The following is a 5395-nucleotide window of genomic DNA, read 5'->3' as shown; positions in this document are numbered from 1 at the left end:
AACTCCCAGTAAAATTTAATTATTGGGATTATGTTGAAGGATTTAATAAAGTCCTATCATATGAAAAAGCTAACAGAAAACATTCTTGGTTTATTAAGCTATGTTCAAATATATATGAACAACAGATTCCCAATTGGTTTTGCAACTGGTGGATATTATACGGTCCATCGTTGGAAATCTTACCAGAACAATTTAAGAGTTTTTTTTTTGTGTGGATAATTATGGAAATCATTAACTGTACATTCAGCAGGGAAAAGAACAAAATAACCAAAAGAACTCAAATCTGGCACATCATAGCCTCAACACTTTGCGTTAAGATACTAGATAGCTAGAAAAAATCATTTTATCACCCTTAGGAGTTCCATAATTCTTCATAGTTTGAGCTGCGATTACAAAGAAGCTATAACCAATAGACACTTGGATTGATGGCTTTCCATCAGCCAGCATGGTTCAACGGCACGTGACATTACAGCTTACATGACCGTGAATCGTGATGCAAACTGCCTCGCATATACTTATCTACTTGCTGCCTTGGTTCTGCTGGATAGATCTATTCTGCATCAAATCTGATCTTCTTCGGTGCAGCCTGAATTGAACCCACAATTTCTGGGCCACTCATAGTCAATTCTTGCTGCATCAATCCTCTTTCGTCTCTTCTTGTCGCACTTTAATATTCCTTCAACCAACTTCTTGTGCTTATCCAGTGTTCTTTCCTTATCTTGACGCTTCTTTTCAATTTTAACCCAATCCAAGGGTTTGTACCAGCGGTTCACACCTTTCCACAATCTTGCATGTACATGCTCAGGAGGAATAAGATGAACTTGCAATAAGTGCTCAAACAGTAGATAATTATGCATAATATCCGCAACAACTTTTGCGACCTCTGGGGACTCTAATTCTATGAAGCCAAAATGCTTTGATTTTCCTGTCTTCTTATTCCTTGCAATTCTGAGCGTCTTGATTGTACCAAATTGCTTAAAGAAACCTTCCATTTCATTCTCATAAAATCCATGCGGGATTCTCCCAATATATAAAACTGTAGCTTTATTTACCCTCACTTCAATCTTTGGAAGCTTCTGTGCTGGCACACCTTCTAATTATGGCAGAAAGTCATGAGCTTCATGTTTAGAAGCTGAAGAAGCAGACAAATCGCTTGCCCCCTTCTTCAATTTCTTGGTAATTGCTTTCGTCTTTGCTTTAGCACCCATCTCGCGGAGGACAATGACAAATAAGCCGCTGAATTCGCCGATGTTGGCAAGCGCGAGAGACAATTTAAGAGTTTATATACTCAGTGGGTAGATATATCTCCCAAAATTATTAGTGTACAAAAAGAAGACATCTTCTTTGAAGGAATGACTAAAATGTATTTTTTCATAGAATTCTCTATCCCTTGGATAATGAAATGGGATATAGAAGTCAGTTATACTGTGGAAAGATTCCCATGTTTTAATATATTATTATAATTATTATAATTATTATAATTATTATTAATTGCATGCCGGAGCATGTCTTGTTGGCTTTTGATTAGCGCTTGGGCATGATTTGCCCCTTCCGAATCTGAATTACCAGTAGTGAGTGCAGGCACAATGATATATATGCACGTGCTTTGGTGAGGGGCATTAATGCCAGTCACCCGTATAGTGTTGAGTGATTTTCTCTGTGTGTGTGTGTGTGTGTGTGTGTGTGTGTGTGATGAGTGGGCATATGAGACCGATAGTTTGAGTATACTAAGAGTGATAGTACTAGGGAATATCACCATGAAATCATTCATTTGACATGCATACTTGACATGTAGGCATAGAGATGTACCATTCCTTATGCTAGATGTAATTGACAAGTTCTTATCAGTGATGGGCTTTAATTATTGAACTTGAAAGCATGTCTAAATTTCTGTATTATTAACATGCCGATTATGATAATTCCTTTGAGTTATTTATTGTTATTGTCAACATTATATCCCTGTTTTCATTATATCAAATTCAGACTGTTTTCTTCTAGGCTCGTCACTTCTTTCAGCCCAAGGTTAGTTCTGTTACTTATCGAGTACATGAAGTCGGTTGTACACATATTACACTCTGCACTATATGTGCAGATCAAGGTACATATGGACGGTGTGATTGCTAGATCCATGTTGGTGCCAGTATCTGGAGACTTTTAGGTAGCTGCTATGACGTCTGCAAACCTTGACTCTCAGAATGAAAATCCGATGGTTCCGTTAGCTCTGTTAGGTGATTTTGGGTATAGTGGCGTGGTCGGAGTGTGTTTTAGAGGTCCGTAGCTAATTTAGGCTTGAAATGCCGAAAGATCGAATTTTGAAGTTTTCGGTTCGATAGTGAGATTTTGATCCGAGGGTCGGAATGGAATTCCGAGAGTTTCAGTAGTTCCGTTATGTCTGGGATGTTTGTGCAAAATTTCAGGTCATTCGGACATGGTTTGGTTGGATTTTTGATCAAAAGCGGAATTCGGAAGATTTTTGAAACTTATGCTTGAATCCGATGTGTTTTGGTTATTTTGATGTTGTTTGAAGTGTTTTGAAGATTGGTACAAGTTTGAAGAAGGTATTAGGTGATGTTTGTGCTTTTGGTTGAGGTCCCGGAGGCCTCGGGGTGATTTCGAGTGGTTAATGAGAAATTTAGAAAAAGATTGCAGCTGCTGTATTTTTGCTGCTTCTGGTATTTTCGCATCTGCGGTTTGGGAACCGCAGATGCGGCGCTCCAGAAGCATCTAAGAAGACCGCATAAGCGGATTTTTTTGGCTTTCCTTCAGGTTCCGCAGATGCGGAAGGAATACCGCAGAAGCGGTGGCGCATCTGCGGAAGGGCAATCACAGATGCGGTTTCTGGTCATTTAAAGGAAAATCGGAGATGCGACATTTGTCCACAGATGCGGTCCCAGGACTGCAGATGCGGAAACTGCTGGGCAGAATGGTTTTAAAAAGGGTTCCGCGACTTTGAAGTTTATTTTCCTTATTTTAATCGTTTTTGGAGCTCTTTGGAGGAGATTGAAGAGGGATTCGAAGGGAATCACTTGGAGGTAAGATTCTTGGTCTTTAAACTTGTTTCTAATGTGAAATCTACCTAGTAAATCATGGAAGCTAGGCCTAAAAATGGAAGAATTAGGGCTTGGGATTTTAGAGACTTGAATTTAGAATTTTGAGGGGCCATTTGGGCTCCGATTTCAGTGTTCTTGGTATGTATGAACTCGTGAGAGTATGAGGATTCTTAAAATGTAAATTTTACCCGATTCTGAGACGTGGTCCTGAGGGGCATTTTGGTCATTTTACCTAATTTCGCGTCTTAGCTAAGAATTTAATTATAGAATCAGTTATTTAAAGTGTTATTTACATTATGAAATTTAGATGAATAGATTTGGACCATTTGGAGTCGGATACTCGTGGCAAAGGTGTGGTTTCGGGTTGACTTGCACTTGTTCGAGGTAAGTGGCTTGTCAAACCTTGTGTGGGGGACCTTTTCCCCTTAGGATTGTTACTGTGGTAATTGAAATGCCTCGTACGTGAGGTGACGAGCGCGTAATTGTGCTAATTGTTGGAAACCCGGTTTTTTAATCGAAAATAGCCTTGAATTGTGTTTTTCTTTTTTCCTGCTTATATTGTTTGGAAACTAAACCTGCTGTTAGCCTAGAGAAGCATGTCTACTTGACTAAGTTGCTTTATTTGCCTTAACTGCCTTATTTGTATTACGTGAATCATGCTAGGTCTGGGATTACCTGCCTCACTTTGATATGCAATTGATTGGATTGAATTTTTGTTGTTGCTGCGTATTTACTTTGGGACTACGGAACGGTATCCCGGGAGCTCTCCTGGATGTTTACTTTGGGACCACGAAATTGCATTCCGGGAGATCCCCCTGCACATTTATGAGTTGGACTACGGGACTGCACCCGAGAGATTCCACTGGATATGATATTTATATTTGAGGACTACAGGACAGTATCCTGGGAGATCCCCGGTTGTTATCTTGGAGCTGAGCTGTATTCTCTTCTGTGTTTTACTTGTCTCTGTAATAGTTGTTGCTGTCCTTCATATCTTGTGTTACTTATTTACACTGTTTATTTCATACTATTAAACCTTATATCATATTTAACCTCAGTAGGGCCTTGACCTTTCTCGTCACTATCCAACCGACGTTAGGCTTGGCACTTATTGAGTACCGCTGTAGTGTACTCATGCCCTTCCTGCGCATGCTTTTCGTGTGTAGATCCAGGTACTTCGACTCAGTCCTACCATCCCTGAGGCAAGGCGACTGCTATAGCGACTTCGAGGTATATCTGCCGTGTCCGCAGACTGAGGAGTTTCTTTCTATTCCTATTGTTTAGTATTAGCCCTTTTGTATTTCAGTTCTTGTTAGACATTCTGGAGTTAGAGCTATGAAGTACTTCTTAGCTTGTGATTCATGGGTTTCCGGGTCTTGGATTTATGTGTTGGTCTTTGAGAATTAAATATGGTGTATGCCGAGCGGCACATATTACCACTGTTTATTTTCCTTATTTCTGTTTTAAGTTGTTTACTTCTGCAAATTTTAGTTTATTTTCCGCAATTTAGGCTTACCTAGTTGTAGAGACTAGGTGCCATCACGATGGTTCACGGAGGGCGAACCGGAGTCGTGATAAGTTGGTATCAGAGCTCTAGGTTCATAGGATTCATGGATCAAAAGCCAGTTTATTAGAGTCTCGCTGATCGGTACGGAGACGTCTGTGCTTATTTACGAGAGGCTATGTAACTGTTCGAAAAATTCCACTTCATTTGAGTTCCTTGTCGTGCGAGATTTTTGATATCACAATTCTAAACTTCTGTCTTTCTATTCTCTTATAGATGGTGAGGACACGTGCTACTCGAGATGACCAGGTACCCGTGCCCCCTACTGGAGCTATCAGAGGCCGGGGCCGGGGTAGAGGCCGAGGACGCTCTCGAGATGCAGCCAGAGCACCCGCGCAAGCTGCTGCCGAGGTACCACCAGCAGTACCAGCCGGAGTCCAGACTCTTGATACGTCTGCCACTATTACTCTAGCACTCCAAGAGACTTTGGCACAGTTTATGAGCATGTACACCACTTGGGCTCATGCAGGGTTGCTTCCCCTTGCTGCAGCCACATCCCAGGCCGGGGGAGGAGTACAGACTCCCGCCGCCCGCACTCTTGAGCAGTGAGTGCATGTTGAGCAGGTCCTAGAGATTATTCCTGCGCCTCCTGTACGGGGTGCTTCCAGTGGTCAGTCCAGCAGACCTGGACTGAGCCAGTCACAACTGCCACGTCCTCCTAGAGCTTGTTTTGAGTGTGGGGACACACACCATATGGTGAGGGATTGCCCCAGACTCAGGAGGGGTGCACCTCCGCAGACTCCTCAGCCACAGCAGGCCCCGCAGAGCTCTCAGGCCATGG

General features: G+C 41.9%; 1 pseudogene across 1 annotated transcript; it reads right to left on the bottom strand.

Annotated features, from left to right (window-relative positions):
- Positions 1–324: 324 nt before the first annotated feature.
- Positions 325–1245, bottom strand: LOC109238707 (annotated as a pseudogene). Its single transcript, XR_002069796.1, has one exon. The product of XR_002069796.1 is annotated as an MKI67 FHA domain-interacting nucleolar phosphoprotein-like (transcript).
- Between the last annotated feature and the right edge of the window lie 4150 nt (positions 1246–5395).

This window comes from Nicotiana attenuata, unplaced genomic scaffold (assembly GCF_001879085.1).
Source record: "Nicotiana attenuata strain UT unplaced genomic scaffold, NIATTr2, whole genome shotgun sequence".
Lineage (NCBI taxonomy): Eukaryota > Viridiplantae > Streptophyta > Magnoliopsida > Solanales > Solanaceae > Nicotiana > Nicotiana attenuata.
The sequence above is the reverse complement of the archived record's forward strand: the minus strand, read 5'-3'. Positions and strand labels throughout refer to the sequence as shown.